The sequence below is a fragment of the Adiantum capillus-veneris genome, chromosome 15, assembly GCF_014529385.1.
Source record: "Adiantum capillus-veneris isolate H3 chromosome 15, ASM1452938v2, whole genome shotgun sequence".
NCBI classification, from domain to species: domain Eukaryota; kingdom Viridiplantae; phylum Streptophyta; class Polypodiopsida; order Polypodiales; family Pteridaceae; genus Adiantum; species Adiantum capillus-veneris.
In genome coordinates, this window is record NC_140945.1 from 81,874,475 (window position 1) to 81,893,701 (window position 19,227).

Genomic DNA, 19,227 nt, shown 5'->3' on the forward strand with positions numbered 1-19,227 from the left:
TTTCCTTACCAGAAGTAGAGCATCCCCAAATACATTAAGGCGTTGTACACCTTGCGAGACGCACCATTGTAGACCCTTGGTTAGTGCTGCATACTCAACTTCATTGTTAGAATGTGAATCTAACAATTGGCCCAACAAAAATACCTTTGTCCCTTTGTCATCAAAGACCACTATGCCTGCAGCTGCTTTGTCGGACGCTCGCTTGTAGGCTCCATCAAAGTAGAGAGAGTATGCTCCTTCTACCATTGGTGGTACTGGAGGTAATCGGACTTCTCCTTCCTTAGATTGCTTCTCCTTCCTTTCAAAGACTTGGTAGGTCATGAGTCCCCCCAAACTTGCCCTTGTCGTGCTTTCTACCTGTACCGTGTAGTCAAACTCTTGCAGACGAACTAGCCCTTTAGTAATTCTAGCAGACACATCCATGTGTTGTACAACATAGGGAAATATTTCATCCGTGGTTAGAATCACAAATTGCTTAGGCAGCAAATATGACCTAAACTTTGTAGTTGCAAATCTAACAGCTAGGACTAAGTGTTCCACATGGGTGAAACCTTTCTCTCCTGCTGTCATCATTCGACTAGAGAAGTAGATTGGCCTCATGAAAGATGTCGTCGTATCCTTTTCGAGTAGCACAGCCCCCAATGAGTCATCACCAACACTTGAGGTGACATAGAATTTTTCATCCCACTTAGGTGGTGAGATAGTTGGCAGAGTGCCTAAGACCTCCTTTACCTTGTTGTAGTGATGTTCGCTTTCCTCGTCCCAAGTGAAAGTTGATCTTTGAGTGAGTTGTTGCAGTGGTAGAACAAGTTGTGATAGTAGATGTATGAATCTACTTAAGTACCTCACCTTCTGTAGAAAAGAGACCAGTTGACGTGCGGTCGTTGGTGAAGGTAGGGCTATGAGTGCGGACACCTTACTTGGGTCGGCGTTGATACCTTTTGCTGAAATTTCATGGCCTAGTAGAATGACTTTACTCTCCCCAATGTGGCATTTATCCACATTTAATTGCCCACCTAGGCTCTGCAACCTGGCCAAACCTTCAGTTACCTTTTCTAAATGTGAAATACGGGAGCTATATATACAAAAATCATCAATGAACACTCTTATGGATGTTCCAAAGAACAGTTGAAAAACATATGTGACATATCTCTGGAATGTGGCAGGTGCATTTGTGAGACTAAATGGCATAACCCTGTATGCAAAATAACCCCATGGCGTGATAAAAGTGGTTTTTAGCTGATCTTCCAAGGCTATGCGTATTTGAAAGTATCCAGAATAACCATCACAGACGGTATAGCATTCAAAACCCGCTACTTCATTTAGAATTTCATCCAAGAAAGGGAGAGGACAGTGGTCTCTCTTTGTAGCTGCATTTAGTGGTTTGTAGTCAACACAGACCCTCCACTTACCATTCTTTTTAGGCGTCACCACTACGGGTGACACCCATTCTGAGTTTTCTACAGGATAGATGAATCCCGCCTCCAGCAGTTTCCTTACCTCGGCCAAGAGTGCCTTTTCTTGTATGACCCCCAGTCGTCGTAGCTTTTGCACAACTGGTTTTACCCCTTCCTTCAGCTTAATATGATGTTCCACCACTATAATGCCTGTGATTCTTTCATAGTTGTCAATGAACAGGTTAGGAAATCCCATCAACATTTGCAAAAAAACTATCTTTCTCCTCAAGTGTTAATTCCGTAGACAACATACCCTTCAACCTACTTCCTCCTAGGCCAGGTGATTTGCTCTCCTCTTCATTGGGTTGCCCTTTTGGTGATGGATCACCAGTTGTGCTTACCCTTTGTGGATCCTTCATAATGATACCCATCACATCAATGGAACTGTCACTTTCGTCGGTGAATGTGTCTCCTCCTCAGAACTGGAAGATTCGCTAGTGGTTTCATCTGCCGATGTTTCCAGATTCATTTGCTTCTGCTTGCCAATCCTCATGTCGTAGTAGATTGTCTCCCCTTTCTTACCGGTCATGCGTAGAAGGCCAGTACCCCAGTCCTGTTTTGCCTTCATGGCCATCAACCATGGCCTTCCCAAAATTAGTGGATAGCCCTCCCCCTTAGTAGGCATCACAAAAACATCTACCTCTACCTCAGTGTTGAAAGCTTTGATTTTCACGGCACTTACCACACCCACACACTTAACTTTTGCGTTGTTTGCCATCTTTGCCTTGCATGGAGAAGGCCTGTCAACCTCGAGCCCTAATCGAAGCATCATAGCTTCGCTCATTACACAGATTTGTGCACCTCCATCAATGTAGGTGTTTCCAACCCTCTTTTCTTTTATGTTTACGTCGACAATTGGAAGGATGTCATCCATGTTGCATCCCGAAATTGCTCCGGCTACCTTTGTTTTGGAGTGTCTTGTACTTACCATTTTAGACCATTGTCGCCTTACTTTAGGTACAAGATGTAGCAGTTGTGGCCATGTAATCTTCGGTCCTTGCTCTGCCACATCCAATGTTAGATCATAGGGCTTAGAACTTTCCCCTAGCTGGAAGTCGGTGATGCCCAATTTCCGTCGTGGCCTGGATGGCCTCTTGCAAGTTTCTCCTCTCATGCTTCTCTCATCATCTGATTGTGTAGCTTTCTCCCTCCTAGCTCTTTTCACAGTCATGGCTTCAAGTGGTTCTAAAAAGGTTACCTTCTCCTTACCCTTGTCCCTCTCCTTTGCTCTGGGTGGATCCACTACTACGGCTTTTCCTTTCTCTTCTAGCCTTATGATGTTTACAGGACAATCAGGTGGTGGGGCTGGTGGAAGAGGTGGGATGGATGCTTGTAGTGGTGTCTGGGGTGGACGTAGAATTTGTGTTGGTGGGGGTGGTGCTCGGGGTGGGGGTGTTCTTTCTCTAGGGAGTGACAATTGGTTCCTCCTACCTCCTCTATTATAGTTTTGTCGTGGTTTGGGACAGTAGTACATACCGTGACCGTCTTCTCCGCAGTTGTAGCAATGATACTCCCTGTTTTGTCGTCGTGCTCTTCCAGGGTCTTGATCTCTTTCTTGACTCCTCCCTTGCTGTATTAAGTGGACAGACAAATTCTTCAGTTGGTCAGTAATATGGGCCAACATATCTTGTTGGTCATCTCTTACCCCAAGAGCCGGTGGTGGTGGTATGGCGGTTGTCGTAGTTGCTGGTTGTCGCGATGTTTCTGCTTCTGTTGACTCGGTTTCTTTGGCTTTCATTCGCAGCTTCTTGTCCTTAAGGCGAGCAATCTCAACGGTTAACTCGTACGTAGCCGGGAATCTACCTTTCACCTTCTCCTTGAGAAGCGGCCATAAGCCATGCATGAACCGATCTTTTTTTAGGAAATTGGGTGCAGCTTCCCCCCTAGCCAGTGACTCAACCCACCGTTCCCACAAATCCACAAATTTGGACTCATAGGTGGCATATTCTAAAAGACCCTCCTGCTTCAAGTCTCTCAACTTGTCCCACAACTTTTCTGAAGTGGTACCTCCCCCAAAGCGCCTCTTAAAAGCGGTTTTTAAGGGTTCCCAGTCATCCTTGGTTGCTTGTGGAAGTGCATTGTACCATGATCTAGCTTCTAGCTTCATGAGATGCTTAAAGATTCTAACCCGGGATTCATCCGTATCTTTGTTGCTCACTACACATGCTACTTCAAAGTCATCTAGAAAGTCTGTTACCAAATCCTCCCCCTTCTTTCCTTTAAATGTTAGAAATGCTACACTTGCCATGATTACTGAGAGAGAGCTAGAAAGACACACTGCTTAACTTGCAAAAGTTTTTTTCTTCTTTACAAGGAGGCGTGTATACCCTCTTATACTAGGACATAGATTAAAACTTCAAACGGTACATTGTCTTGTACCAAAGGTAAGACAAATGGTTGATCTGATGCCGAAACCTCCAAAAACCGCTCCCCACCCGGCATGGTGTCAATGACGTGCTGGTAGTGAGCCTTCAAATCCAGTATTACCTTGATTGAGCATACACGTGCTGGTATGTGTGATCTGTCTTGAGGTAGGTTGTACTGATTCATGTGAAGCTTAGAGGTGCTTAGTCACTGTCCAAGCTTGTGGGACAGGGTGATGTTCTTTCCTGAAACAAACTCAGTAGATCCCTAGTTTCTCTAGTGAGAGTGTGAGCCAATGCTTCCGTTATCTGTGCTGCAGCATCAGGTGCGACTTGAAAACTGACTGTGGTAATTACCTCGGTGACTTGAGTTACCCGATTCTCAAAGTAGAATAGTGTTGATTCTCTATTTTGTAGAGCTCCTTCCATTTTGTTGTTGTGGGTTGGTTGTAGGTTGCGGACATGGTTTCGACCTTCTCCTTCTTCGTCTTGGCACTTGGCCTATGTATATCCACTGGGTTTGGTGTGTTGGTTGACTCTCCCACTGCAAATCGATTACTGTTACGCCTGGCACTCGAGCTTCGATGGAGATGCGGAGTTCGTCTAGTTGTGCTTGGAGCTCTTCTTGTTCTGTCGTCCAATTAGCAAATCCTGCTAGCCATTCATCCATTCACAATAGTTTAGGGGTTTCAGTCTTGTAAACTGAAGGGTTTCATGAAAAGATCCTCCGTGGGGGCACCAAATGACGGGAGCAAGCAAACCCCGAACCCTCGACGGCCTCTAAAACACCGGGGACCGAATGGCATGCCTCGAGCCTGTCATGGTAAAGCAAACAGGGGGGCACCACCTAGCTTCAGCGACTAGGACGCAAACAACGCACCACCATAACAAAGTTTTCATCCAAGAGAGATGGATGCTTGGGAGTAATGATGAAGGGAAAGGGAATGAGATCAAGTGAGAGAGAGAGAGAGAGAGAGAGAGAGAGAGAGAGAGTGAGGGAGGGGGTATAGCGGCTTAGTACTTAGGCACCACAAAAGGATGGCGAATCCGCACACCCTTCACACATACACAAGCTCACTCCAAAACACAAGACTAGGTGGCGATTCCGCACACCTCACATGGGCAAAACATTGCAAGAAAACATACTCACAAAACCTCAAGCTTTATTTAGAGAATCAGGCGATGAAATGGGGAGCATGGGGTAGGGGAATGAGAAGGGAGAGAGTGGTAGAGCACATGGTGGATAGGTGGGAGTTGATGGCGAAGACTCGCACGAGGATTATGGCCATCATCCTTCATTTACTTGCCCTTCATCTTCCATAGCCAAGGGTGTAGAGGTCATGCTCAAGACAAGCATGGTGATTGCGGTGATGGTGATGGTGATGGTGATGGTGTGGGTGTGTGTGTGTGTGTGTGTGTGTGCACTAGGCACACACAGTGCATAGTGTGTTCTTTGGTGATGTTGTGTCCTTAGTGTGATGGTGACCCCTCTTTATATAGGGGAGGAGGGGGGAGAAATTCTAGAATTTAGAAATGAAGAAATCATTATCTACATAGGCCATGTGATTGTGGGCCCCACTTGTCTGGCTGTGTGTATATGTGCCAGAACAGCAGTCTCATGAGAGAGAGAGACTAAGAGAGAGAGATGGGTTGATGAAAAAAAGTGAGAGGTGACATGGAGAATAAAGTAATTACAAGAGGGGAGAGAGGGGAGTGTGTTTAGAGGTGAATCTGTGTGCAGATGTGTGTGAACACAAGAAAAATCAGGTAACCACTGGATGGGGATGGGTCTGTGGGCACCTTTTTCAGTGAAACTGAGTGTGTGTGAGTGTGGGGGAGGTTATTTAGCTACAAGACAAGAGACATGGCGCCCTTTAGAGAGAGAGAGGGGGGTATTTGGGTCATGGGATATGATAGGAGAGAGAAAGAGGGGGTGGGGTATACTATTTTGGAAGATAGGGTAAGTTGCATGTGAGTTAGGGTGCATTATTGGTGAGTTATAATGCATTATTGGTGAGAGGTGGGGTAGCTTGAGGGGAGAGAGAAAGGAGAAAGGACAAGGGGAAGAGAGAGGGGGTTGACCTTTTGAGTGGAGGAGAGGAAAAGGGACACACGGCGGGGCAACAGTGAAGAAAAAGGATGCAAGGTGGGGATGGGCTACCCCGCAGGCATGAGGTGGCCTATTTTACCTTTCTTATATATTTACATTTCCAAGCAGCTGCAAGTGAAGGGGCTCTAGCAGTCGTATGTGGTTTTTAGCCACCCGCTTAGAGCATAGATGCAAGGCTGGCCACCTTGAGGACGTTGTTGAGATAGGTCTTCTTTCATGTGGACAATACTTTCTCTGCCCGAAGCCTTGGCGACACCGTTGAAGGGCTCGGCAATGCCCTGGTCGACCTGACGGCCCTAGCTTTTACTCGCATGGCCTCGTCACATGGCCTCCCTCACTTGGCCAGCCTTATCAACCTCATGGCCTCGCTTGTCAAACCCATTCTGCAAAAACTTCACACATACACCCCGCCAACTCACCCTCGCCCTATCTCTCATCACCTGCTCTCTCAGCATCCATCTCGAGGGCTAATGGTGGTCGGTTTCCGAAACCGCGACCGCAAGAACTAACCCCAAGAAGGGGAGAGCACATTACCAAAGAAAAACGATAAAAAATAGTTTTTTTTAACATTCACCACCCCTCTAGGCTTAACCACTGGCGGGAGGCCACCAATTTGGCCACATCTCTTCGTTATCCCCAAAGACATAGCCCTCTCTCTCTCTCCTGCTCGGCTTTGCCAACTCTCTCTCTCTCTTACTTACCCTGCTTCTGCATCGCCTGGCCCAATGGGCGCATAAAAAACACACTGCTACTGTCTATATTCCACGGGCGGGCCACCATTCATGGACAAGAGTTCTCTCTCTCTCTCTCTCTTGCATTATTTATACACACACACTTTCGCTTTTTTTTTTTTAATCCTCTCTCTCTTACCTCCTCACCTGTCTTTCTTCCATTGGTGGGCCGCCATACCTCAACTCTCGCTCTTCCTTCTCGTCCACACTCCCTCGACCTCACTCTCCCTCTTGTTTTCTTCCCATCGGCGGGCCGCCGTTCTCTCTCTTCCTCACTATCTCTCTCTCTCACTATCCCTCCCACCATCGATTTGCTCACTCTCTCTCCCTCTGAGTAAGCGGCCCCACGGGCATGGAATAGAATAAAACTCTCCCTCTCTCTCTCTCTCTTAATTCACCCCCACATACCCTCTTTCTCCCCCCCCCCCCCCCCCCTCTCTCTCTCTCTCTCTCTCTCTCTCTCTCTCTCTCTCTCTCTCTCTCTCTCTCTCTCTCTCTCTCTCGTCGAAACATGGGAGCATGATGCGCAACGCATTCTTGGATTTGACAAATACGATGTGCATTCTTTGATGTGGGCCAAAAATGCAAAGCAACGAAGAGGCCAAGGAGGCGTAGCATGTATGACCAAAAAGGGTTTGAAAGATGTTTCCATTGTCAAAGAAGATAAGTATAAACGCTACTTATGGCTGAAAATCAGCCCACCAAATGGTCAAGTCATGTTTGTGGCCGGTTGCTACATTCCTCACTATGACTCCAACTTTTATGCTTGCTTGAACATGGATAGAGATCAGCCCTTTGTTGAACTAGAGGAAGACATTGCTCATTACAAGGATCAAGGTGAAGTCATTGTTTTTGGAGACATGAATGCTCGCACAAATATGCTACAACACGACACACAACAAGTAGACATGCCGCATGTCTCAAGAAGAATGGATGACTCATACATGTATAATCGAAGTTCTAATGATGCAAAAGAAGTGGATCACTATGGAAAGTCACTTCTACATATGTGCAATAGTACCGGAATGCTCATTGCAAATGGTGTATCTCTATGGCAAGGCACCAATGACTTTACATGTAGAAAGCACAACGGTGCTAGTGTGATTGACTATATGTTGTTCTCGGAAGCCACTCTAGAATGCATACAAAGCTTTACACTTGGTGAATGGAATCCGGAATCGGATCATAGGATGTTATGTATTGACCTCAAGTGTGGTAAACGGCCCGAGCATGTAGCCTCCAATCATGATGTGAATCATTTGTACCTACGTTTAGACTTCAAACGAGCACTTATATATGCTGATATGGTGGACCAAATGTTAAGCATGATAGAGCATCAAGAGAGCCCAACATTAGAATGCAAGTGGAAAGTTTTCAAAGGAGTAATTTTCTCTTGTGCGAAGGAATGCTTTTCGGTGAAACACATGTCTTGCAAAAGGTCTAAGAAGGGTAGCATCAAGAAGAAATGGTTTGACATGGAATGTAGTCAAGCCCGAAAACACTTGCTAAGATTGGATGCAATCAAAGACAAGGAAATTTACTTGGAATGTTCACACAAATACAAAGCACTTGTTCAAAAGAAGAGGAGAAGGTGGGAAGTCGAAAAACAACTTCTTTTAGCACAAGAGAAAGCACATGCATGTGGCAAGTTTTGGCAAAATCTGAAAGGCAAGCGCGTTGAGAGCTTTGGTGACTTGACTCTTGAGGATATGTATATGCATTGTAAGAATCTCTATGAGCAACCCAATGTTGATAAGATGGAGTGTTGTAGCTCCCTTCCGTTTATGTCTCCCTTCTTTACCATTGAAGATGTATGCCGCGCGCTTGAGAAACTTGCTACTCGCAAGGCAGGTGACCTTCAAGGTGTCAAGGCTGAAATGATTAAATGGACAAGCAAGAAAACACGATATTGGATATGCGATATGTTTAACCTTGCACTTCAGTATGGCATGCCTCATGATTGGAGTGCAAATTGGATCAAACCTTTGCACAAAGGAGGAGATGTAAACAATGTGAACAACTATCGCACTATAATGGTTGGTTCTTCAATGGCAAAGTTATTTGGATGTATCATGGAGATGAAGATAAGTGAATGGGCTGAAAAGAATGGCAAACGTGCACTTGGCCAAGCAGGTTTTCGAAAGCATCATAGCACTATTGATCACCTTGTCACTCTTCGAGTTCTTATGGAAGCGTCTCGATTGAAAGGAAAAAAGTTGTATTGTTGCTTTGTGGATTTCAAGAAAGCTTTTGACATGGTACCGCGAGGAAATCTTTGGAGACGTATGCAAAGCCTTCAAGTGCCGAGAGAATTTATGCATGCAGTCTTTCGCATCTACCAAAAAGTGATATGTCGATTACGTATGGGAGATGGAATTTCAGAATTTTTTGCAAGCACTATTGGTGTCAAACAAGGATGCCCACTTTCCCCAACCCTCTTTGGGCTACTCATTGATGAATTGGAATGCGTGGTTCTTGACTTTATGCAGCAAGAAGGCATAGAAGAGGTTAAGATTGGAAATGCGGTGATCATGCTTTTGCTTTATGCCGATGATGTAGTGCTCATGGCACATACCTTAGAAGATGCACAAAAGCTTATGAGTGTCTTGGAACGCTTTTGCCTACATAGCGGGCTGATCGTGAATGGATCCAAAACCAAGGTTATGCTTGTAAAGACCCTCAATGATGAAAATCCATGCATTGTATATAACAATGAGAAACTTGAAGTGGTAGATCACTTCAAGTAGCTTGGCCTTGAGGTTCCATCCAATCATAAATGGAAGGATTGTGCAATACGTCGCTTGGAAGCCGGAAAGAGGGCCTATTATGCATTTGAGAACATGTGCAATGCAGGAGAGATCAAGTGTTGGGCTCTCAAAAAGTACCTCTTTGACACATTGGTGACACCGGTGCTTCTTTATGGAGTGGAGGTGTGGGGTGGAAGCATCGGGAAGTCTACTTGGAAAGAGTTTGAGAATGTCCAAAAGCGTTTTCTCACCAACTTTCTCCAAGTCAAGACACAAACACCCTACATGCTCTTACTTCTTGAGTCCGGATTGCTTCCCATTGAGGTCTTGGGCATGCAAAGGGTTGTGGAGTACATGCGTAAGACACAACGTAGCCCTTTGCATCGACTTCCTAGAATCGCATATGAAGCAAGTCAAATGGTTCAAAAGACATGCAAGAGCAAAATACTAAGTTCGGGGTGGATGCTTGATATCAAGAAATGGTTTGGAAGATGGGATGCATGTCACTTGGTCAAGGATGCGTCGATCGACTCCCAAGTTAATGAGGCCTTCTTACAACGCCAATGTATCACGGCTTGGGAGAAATCCGGAGGTTCTCGCTTCAGCCATACACCACACACGTTGCCCCAAACTACAAATCTCTCTTCTTCTCGGAACGAGGTAACCGAACCCATTCCTACATCCTTGAGCCCATCCCGTTGAGTGCGATCCGCACCATTGCCTCCATTCGTCTTAGCTCCCATTCTCTACGCTGTGAGACAGGACTTTGGGGCACTGGCGAGGAGTGTCATCGACTTTGCACCTTATGCCCTCGTCAAGTGCGAGAGAGTGAGTACCACACACTACTTGAGTGCTCAGCTTTTGACCACATTAGGTCCTCTTTTCCCCATATATTCAACCATGATCTCTCCCTACATACCTTCCTCTCCCAACCATGATGTGGACTCTCTATTGCGACACTCATTTCAGCCATTTTTGAGCATCGAGAGTCACTTATGAACTCCACTCACACCACGTGACATGTTCATTTGGTCCCATAGGTCATATTTGACCTCCCAGGACGATAATAGAACTATCTCTCTCTCTCTCTCTCTCTCTCTCTCTCTCTCTCTCTCTCTCTCTCTCTCTCTCTCTCTCTCTCCCCCGGTGTAGGAACCCGCCATGCATAACAATATTCTCTCTCTCTCTCTCTCTCTTCTCTCTCTCTCTCTCTCTCTCTCTCTCTCTCTCTCTCTCTCTCTCTCTCTCTCTCTCTCTCTCTCTCTACAACCACACACACACACCCTTACTCTCTCACCGACACACCCCTCACCCCTTCAGTCTCTCCCTGGCCTGCTGCTCATCTCCACCCCCCCCATCCTGTTGACCTTACCCCCCCTTCCCTCACTCTCTGTCGGCCATGAGTTGGCTCTCTCTCTCTCTCTCTCTCTCTCTCTCTCTCTCTCTCTCTCTCTCTCTCTCTCTCTCTCTCTCTCTCTCTCTTCAACCCTACGCGGGCGCAGTTCATAGGACCACTTTTTCTCCCTCTTATTCACACCACACACACACACACACCCTCACACACTCCCCTCCCCTCGCGAGCACCATCTCACTCTCTCTCTCTCTCTCTCTCTCTCTCTCTCTCTCTCTCTCTCTCTCTCTCTCTCTCTCTCTCTCTCTCTAGCTCTACAGACACACCCACTACACACACACCACACACACTCACACACCCTCTCTCAGACCCTCCACTCCTCCCTAATAACCTAGCCAATGGCTAGTGGATTGTAAAAAAGAACCCCCCCCCCCCCCACCCCACTCTTTTCTCTCTCTATCTCTACCCTCTCTCTCTCTCTCTATCTCTCTTACTAGAGAGGCATCTAGACCTTTTACAGCAACCGGTGGATATTAACAAGAACCATTGGGTAAGGACCACCTCTCAAGCCTATATAAAGAGGCCTCCGCTAAGCACAAAGGGGGACACAAGTGAAGGAGGAATACACTAGCTCTATGCACTCTACATTGTAAGCACCACTAAGCGCATAACGCACCCCAAGCTGAGAGCTCATGGCATCATGTTGAGTTGCAAGCTTGGGCATTTTAGCATTGGCAACACCACTATTTCCCCCAATCTCCACCACACCATGGTTGAGTTACTAGTCACGACCACTCCATGCACATAAGGTAGTCACGACTCTCCCGCAAGGCACCATGAGCACGCTTGGATTGAATGCATCGACACCATGCTACCTTGGGCAGCTCTCGATGTTGGTGATTGACGTCGTCGGTGGCTGCATCGTCTTGACGTTTTCCCTCAACTAACCTTCCCGCTAACTCCAACTTTGCCATGCACCATATGGCGCTCGCATTCCATCATGCATCCCTAGTGCCAAGAGCCAGGTTTGTAACCATCAAGACCACCATTTGTAAGTCTCATCATCGCCAATAAAAGGGTGCTATGTTGCCTTGATCTTTGGGGTCCATTCTTTGTTCTCCTTAATTTTGTCTTCCCACATTTGCGGGATGTTTCGTCTCCTGTATATCACTCTGCTTGTGCTCCATCACGTGCGGCCTCTCCAATGAGTCAGTAAGCTCCATTCCGACCTTGTCACATATCTCCCTCGTACACACACCCCTAACTATTGACTAGGCATTTTCTACATGTGGACGTTTGTTGTATCACCATTTCATGTTGGTTACCTAGAGGGTATCTCACTTTTGCTACCCTAGGTCATGTATATCTGCGTCCTAGCCGCATTTATGCTAGGTGGTGCCCCTCTCTACCTATAGGATTACACCTACCTTGAGATGATGCTTGGGGATGTTCAGGCTACATGTGGTGTAGAGGCCACCCCATATGGCATGTCATTTCCGGCCATCATTTTCTTGGCGCCCCCACTGAGGATCCTTTCATGAAACCCTCCAGTTTTCAAGACTAAAACCCCTACACTTTTTTTGCTAACTGGACGACAGAAGAAGAAGAGCTCCAAGCGCAACTAGACGAACTCCGCATCTTCATCTAAGCTCAAGTGCCAGGCGTAACGGTAATTGATTTGCAGTGGGAGAGTCAACCAACATGCCAAACTTAGTGGATATACATAGGCCGGGTGCCAAGAAGAAGAAGGAGAAAGTCGAAACCATGTCCTCAACATACAACCAACCCGCAACAACAAGATGGAGGGAGATTTGCACAATAGAGAATCAACACTATTCTACTTCGAGAATCGGGTAACTCAAATCACCGAGGTAATTATCATAGTCAGTTTCAAAGTCGCACATGATGCTGCAGCACAAATAACGGAAGCACATGCTCACGCTCTCACTAGAGAGACTAGGAATCTACTGGGCTTGTTTCGGGAAAGAACACGACCCTCTCCCACAAGCTTGGACAATGACTAAGCACCTCTAAGATTCACATGAATCAGTACAACTTACCTCAAGGCAGATCACACATTCGGATACAAGTACGCTCAATCAAGGTAATACTAGACTTGAAGGCTCACTACCAGCACGTCATCGACACCATGCTGGGTGGGGAGCGCTTCTTTGAGGTTCTGGCATTAGATCAGCCATTTGTCTTACCTTTGGTACAAGGCAATGTACCGTTTGAAATTTTAATCTATGTTCTAGTATAAAAAGGGTATACACGCCTCCTTGTAAAGAAATAGAGAAAAAAAAACTTTTGATTGCAAGCTAAGGAGTGTGTCTTTCTAGCTCTCTCTCTCTGAGTAATCATGACAAGTGTAGCATTTCCAACATTTAGGAAAATAAGGGGGAGGATTTGGTCATAGATTTTTTAGATGACTTTGAAGTAGCATGTGTAGTAAGCAACAAAGATACAGACGAATCTTGGGTTAGAATCTTTAAGCATCTCATGAAGCTAGAAGCTAGGTCATGGTACAACGCACTTCCACAAGCAACTAAGGATGACTGGGAGCCCTTAAAAACTGCTTTTAAGAGGCGCTTTGGGGGAGGTACCACTTCAAAGAAGTTGTGGGACAAGTTGAGAGACTTGAAGCAGGAGGGTCTTTTAGAATATGCCACCTATGAGTCCAAATTTGTGGATTTGTGGGAATGGTGGGTTGAGTCACTAGCAAGAGGGGATGTTGCACCCGATTTCCTCAAAAAGGATCGGTTCACGCATGGCTTATGGCCGCTTCTCAAGGAGAAGGTGAAGGGTAGATTCCCGGCTACGTACGAGTTAGCCGTCAAGATTGCTCGCCTTAAGGACAAGAAGCTGCGAATGAAAGCCAAAGAAACCGAGTCGACAGAAGCCGGAATATTGCATCGACCAACAATCATGACAACCACCATTCCTCCATCACCACCGGCTCCTAGGGTAAGAAATGACCGGCAAGATATGTTGGCATTTATTACTGACCAACTACAGAATTTGTCTGTCCACTTGATACAGCAAGGAAGGAATCAAGAAAGAGATCAAGACCCGGGAAGAACATGACGACAAAACATGGAGTATCACTGCTACAACTGCGGAGAAGATGTTCATGGTATGTACTACTATCCCAAACCGCAACAAAACTATAATAGAGGAGGTAGGAGGAACCAACTGTCACCCCCTAGAGAGACGCCCAGACCACCAATCCCACCTGTTCAAATCCCACCATCAGTCGTGCAACCACAGCTAGCCCCACCAATTCAATTCGTACAGCCACCGATGCAACCACCGCCACAATCACCACTTACACTCATCCTACGCCCACCACCAATCGATACCCGCACACCAAGTGTCATTGGTCTTGCAAAAGAGGTCAAGATGAAGATAACAGAAGAAGGATCAAGCGAGAAGTCTGTTCAAAGGACTGAAGCAGTGGAACAAGAGGTTAAAGAATCAAAAGATGCTACCCCAATGAGGGAGGTAAGTCAAGAAAATTGTGTTACAAATGCTAGTACATCTCTAACCTTGGATGAAGTAAACACCAAAGCGATCAATCGCCAGCATTGGGCAGTAAGGGTAAGAAGGTCTAAAGTGTTGATCAGGCCTCGTCAGAGTAAGAGGAATGCAAAGATCATGGAAGATACAAGAGAAGAGGAAAACCAGCCTGCTAGCAAGGCTTTGCAGAAGATGGACAACATATCAAGCAAAGGGGAGGGCTGTGAAAACACAAACCTGTGCACTAGCATGGACCAAGAACAGTGTAGCAAGTTGAAGGCATCCTGCATCAAGGAAGTTTCACCAGAGGACCATAACAAAGAGGTAAGCATGATTGAAGGTTTGGAGCTGGATAGTATTCTAGAGGTTTGGCAACCGAGCATGACTTTATTGTGTAGTGTCATAGACTTAGAGATGGGTAATGCCTCTAGTCTACTAAAAGGTGTCATAGACTTAGAGATGGGAAATGCCTCTAGTATATTGAAAGGTGTTATAAACTCGGAGATGGGTAATGCCTCCAGCTTATGTAAGGATGTTCAGAGTAAGTTTGATGATCAACGTGTTGCCAACCTTTTAAGGGTGTTCCAGACTCCTCCACAACACAGCATTGTGTTTGCATGGGATGCATCATACCTATGGTTATGGTTAACCGCTAGAACATATAGAGGTAAGATCAGCATGGAGATCAAATTTAAGGAGCCATGGATAGACAAAAGGCTGATAGAATGCAAGAATGAAGGCCTCATTCCCAATTTGCTGCAATTTTTTACAAACGGTGCATCCTCTCTATGGAGAGAGATAAGTGGGTTACTCTTGTATTTAAGCCGCAAGGTAGGTGGCTTACTATCAACATCAGGAAAGACAGTTGACATGTTTGAGCACACCGAAGAGAAGCATGATATGCTTGCAGGTTTTTCCAATCATAGCAGTAAGCAAGGTTCCGAAGACAACTAGAGCTCACAACACCAACAAGACGGCCATATATGGTGGATTCTTGGCACACTCTTAGGAATCATAATTTTCAATTCTGTCTTTACAGGAGCCAAGATGCTCATTTCTCCTCTCGCTCTACTGGTGGTTACAAATTTGGTCCTATTTGGGATGCAATTTTTATTGTTTGGACACTGCAGATAATGATTCTATTCTTCACTTGGGATCCAGTAGGACACTGGCAAAAAGTTCTGGAAGCCGTGGCGTTCCCATTTAATCAACCCACACTATTCCAAGGAACAGGCTATCACCCGGACATGTTGCAGATTCATGAATATCCCAAAAATCTCACCAATGGCCAAATGGAATGGCTAGTTCAGAAGGCAACTCAATATCGACTCCTACAAATCAGCTGAAAAAAGAATCAAAGTCAGGGCTAGAGACATAAATGCCTCTAGCCAAAAGGGGAGGGCTAATGATAGCCGATTTTCAAAAATCAAGGAAAAAGAAATCATCTTTCGTTTGCCCGAAGCCTTGGCGACACCGTCAAAGGGCTCGGCAATGCCCTGGTCGACCTCACGGCCCTAGCTTTTACTGGCATGGCCTCGTCACATGGTCCCCCTCACTTGGCCAGCCTTATCATCCTCATGGCCTCGCTCGTCAACCCCATTCTACAAAAACTTCACACACATACACCCCGCCAACTCACCCTCACCCTATCTCTCATCACCTGCTCTCTCAGCATCCATCTCGAGGGCTAATGACAGTCGGTTTTCGAAACCGCGACCGCAAGAACTAACCCCAAGAAGGGGAGAGCACATTACCAAAGAAAAACGATAAAAAATAGTTTTTTTTAACATTCACCACCCCTCTAGGCTTAACCACTCGCAGGACGCCACCAATTTGCCCACATCTCTTCATTATCGCCAAAGACAGAGCCCTCTCTCTCTCTCTCCTGCTCGGCTTCGCCAACTCTCTCTCTCTCTCTCTTACTTACCCTGCTTCTGCATCGCCTGGCCCAATGGGCGCATAAAAAACACACTGCCACTGTCTATATTCCACGGGCGGGCCACCATTCATGGACAAGAGTTCTCTCTCTCTCTTGCATTATTTATACACACACACTTTCGCTTTTTTTTAATCCTCTCTCTCTTACCTCCTCGCCTGTCTTTCTTCCATTGGCGGGCCACCATACCTCACCCCTCCCTCTTCCTTCTCGTCCACACTTCCTCGACCTCACTCTTCCCTACCTCTCTCTCCCTCTTGTTTTCTTCCCACTGGCGGGCCGCCGTTCTCTCTCTTCCTCACTATCTCTCTCTCTCACTATCCTTCCCACCATCGATTTGCTCACTCTCTCTCCCTCTGAGTAAGCGGCCCCGCGGGCATGGAATAGAATAAAACTCTCCCTCTCTCTCTTAATTCACCCCCACATACCCTCTTTCTCTTTCCCCCCCTCTCTCTCTCTCTCTCTCTCTCTCTCTCTCTCTCTCTCTCTCTCTCTCTCTCTCTCTCTCTCTCTCTCTCTCTCTCTCTCTCTCTCTCTCTCTCTCTCTCTCTCTCTTTCCCCGATGTAGGAACCCGCCATGCATAACAATATTCTCTCTCTCTCTCTCTCTCTCTCTCTCTCTCTCTCTCTCTCTCTCTCTCTCTCTCTCTCTCTCTCTCTCTCTCTCTCTCTCTCTCTCTCTCTCTCTCTCTCTCTCTCTACAACCACACACACACACCCTTACTCTCTCACCCACACACCCCTCACCCCTTCAGTCTCTCCCTGGCCCGCTGCTCATCTCCACCCCCCCCCCCATCCCGTTGACCTTACCCCCCCCTTTCCTCGCTCTCTGTCGGCCATGAGCTGGCCCGAGCTCTCTCTCTCTCTCTCTCTCTCTCTCTCTCTCTCTCTCTCTCTCTCTCTCTCTCTCTCTCTCTCTCTCTCTCTCTCTCTCTCTCTCTCTCTCTCTCTCTCTCTCTCTCTCTGTTCAAGCCCATGCGGGTGCAGTTCACAGGACCACTTTTTCTCCCTCTTATTCACACCACACACACACACCCCCTCACACACTCCCCTCCCCTCGCGCGCACTATCTCACTCTCTTTCTCTCTCTCGCTCTCGGCCCAAAGGCGTGCAGCAAAACAGGAGCGCTCTCTCTCTCTCTCTCTAACTCTACATATAGACCCACTACACACACACCACACACACTCACACACCCTCTCTCAGACCCTCGCCATTCCCCCTCACGCCATCTCCCATTCTCGTCCTCCCTCTCTCTGCGCAACAGGCAACCAAAATATATATATATTTATTTATTTATTTATTTATATTTATATTTATATATAAATATTTATATACTCCCTCATTCCCACGCACACTCATTCACACTCACACACACCCGCTCCATACATACACACACAATCCTGAGCAATGCGCACACACACTCACATCGCTTTTCATAAAATAAAAAAAAACACACACTCACCTAACCCCACATACATACACCCATACAAAAATGCACTTACACATATACACATACATGCACACACGCATATACGCACCCTGAATAAAAAAAGCAAAGGAATAATCAACATGGATGCCAAAGAAAAGAAGACGGCTAGCTCGTGCGCCGCCAACACTAAAACAAGAAGTGGCACTGAAGGCACGCCCCGGCCGGCACTGAGAGGAGGTAACACATAGCATCTCGGCTTCTCGCAACAAATACCGATTCCGACAATCCTAAACCTCACACCGACCACTTGAGCCATCAACAAAACCCTTGTAAATTCCCCAAACTCCACTCTTCCCTAATCACCTAGCCAGTGGCTAGTGGATTGTAACCCCCCCCCCCCCCCCCCCCCCCCCCGCCCCCACCCCACTCTTTCCTCTCTCTATCTCCACCCTCTCTCTCTCTCTCTCTCTCTCTCTCTCTCTCTCTCTCTCTCTCTCTATCTCTCTTACTAGAGAGGCATCTAGACCTTTTACAGCGACCAATGGATATTAGCAAGGACAATTGGGTAAGGACCACCTCTCAAGCCTATATAAAGAGGCCTCCGCTAAGCACAAAGGGGGACACAAGTGAAGGAGGAATACACTTGCAAGCTTAGGCATTTTAGCATTGGCAACACCACTATTTCCCCCATTCTCCACCACACCATGGTTGAGTTACTAGTCACGACCACTCCATGCACATAAGGTAGTCACTACTTTCCCACAAGGCAACATAAGCACGCTTGGATTGAATGCATCGACACCATGCTACCTTGGGCCGCTCTCGATGTTGGTGATTGACGTCGTCGGTGGCTGCATCATCTTGACGTTTTCCCTCAACTAACCTTCCTGCTAACTCCAACTTTGCCATGCACCATATGGCGCTCGCATTCCATCATGCATCCCTAGTGCCAAGAGCCAGGTTTGTAACCATCAAGACCACCATTTGTAAGTCTCATCATCGCCAATAAAAGGGTGCTATGTTGCCTTGATCTTTGGGGTCCATTCTTTGTTCTCCTTAATTTTGTCTTCCCACATTTGCGGGATGTTTCGTCTCCTGTATATCACTCTGCTTGTGCTCCATCACGTGCGGCCTCTCCAATGAGTCAGTAAGCTCCATTCCGACCTTGTCACATATCTCCCTCGTACACACACCCCTAACTATTGACCAGGCATTTTCTACATGTGGACGTTTGTTGTATCACCATTTCATGTTGGTTACCTAGAGGGCATCTCACTTTTGCCACCCTAGGTCATGTATGTCTGCGTCCTAGCCGCACTTATGCTAGGTGGTGCGCCTCTCCACCTATAGGATTACACCTACCTTGAGATGATGCTTGGGGATGTTCAGGCTATGTGGTGTAGAGGCCAGCCCATATGGAATGTCATTTCTAGCCACATCACCTTTATGGAGCTATCCTTCCAATTAGGGCCTTTTTTATATTTAGAAGAAGATACATGAAGCAGGGCTTTGACCTTGGCCACACCAACTTGCTTACTTTGTAGCCAAAGTGGTGGTACAAAGAGAGACATTACAGACTGCACGAGA